Raw genomic sequence first — 1259 nt, 5'->3', positions numbered from 1 at the left:
ACCTACAGAAACAAGCAGGTCACAAGTAGACCCTCCCATAATCATCAACACATTTTCCTTTTCATTCCATCACTCCCCCATACTCTGAAGTTTCACTCGTGTTTGTGTAACAGCAATTCCTTAAAAATTATTCATAGGCAAAGATATGCCTATGCCATAAGAACTACAGCTAGTTAAATGCCAGATTTATCATGTGTAGTCCAATAGAATTAGGTAACATGTGCATAAGGCCACTATTTGATCCTATTACTAATTATTCCTGTTTTTTTCATCGTCTCTATGCCTATATGCAAGGGGGAACATTGCCACTAAAGACGAGGAAAAAGCTGAGATACTCAACGCCTTCTTTGCCTCGGTCTTTAATGGCCCGACGAGTTATCCCCAGGGTACCCAGCCTCTCAGGCTGGAAGATGGGGACGGTGAGTGGAATAAACCCCCCATAATTCAGGAGGAAGCAGTCTTTGACCTGCTATGCCACCTGGACATCCACAAGTCTATGGGGCCAGATGGGATGCACCCAAGAGTGCTGAAGGAGCTGGTAGAGGAGCTTGCCAAGCCACTCTCCATCATTTATCAGCAGTCCTGGAGAACAGGGGAGGTCCCAGATGACTGGAGGGTGGCAAATGGGACGCCTATGTTCAAGAAGGGCCGGAAGGAGGATCCGGGGAACTACAGACCCGTCAGCCTGACCTCAGTACCGGGGAAGATGATGGAGAGGTTCATCTTGAGTGTGCTCACCAGGTACATGGAGGACAATCAGGGGATCAGGCCCAGTCAGCATGGGTTCATGAAAGGCAGGTCTTGCCTAACCAACCTGATTTCCTTCTATGACCAGATGACCTGCTTGGTAGACGAGGGAAAGGTTGTGGATGTTGTATACCTGGACTTCAGCAAAGCCTTCGACACAGTCTCCCATAGCATTCTTCTGGAGAAGCTGGCAGTTCATGGCCTAGATGGATGTACTCTTTGCTAGGTTAAAAACTGGCTGGATGACCGAGCCCAGAGAGTCGTGGTGAATGGAGCTAAATCCAGTTGGCAGCCGGTCACAAGCGGTGTCCCCCAGGGCTCAGTCCTAGGGCCAGTCTTGTTTAATATCTCTATCAACAACCTGGACGAGGGGATTGAGTGTGCCCTCAGTAAGTTTGCAGATGACACCAAACTGCATGGGAGCGTGGATCTGCTGGAGGGGAGGAGGGCTCTGCAGAGAGACCTGGACAGGCTGGATCGATGGGCCAAGGCCAACTGTATGAGGTTCAACA

Source organism: Egretta garzetta, unplaced genomic scaffold (genome assembly GCF_000687185.1).
Source record: "Egretta garzetta isolate BGI_Z169 unplaced genomic scaffold, ASM68718v1 scaffold150, whole genome shotgun sequence".
NCBI classification, from domain to species: Eukaryota; Metazoa; Chordata; class Aves; order Pelecaniformes; family Ardeidae; genus Egretta; species Egretta garzetta.
The sequence above is the reverse complement of the archived record's forward strand: the minus strand, read 5'-3'. Positions refer to the sequence as shown.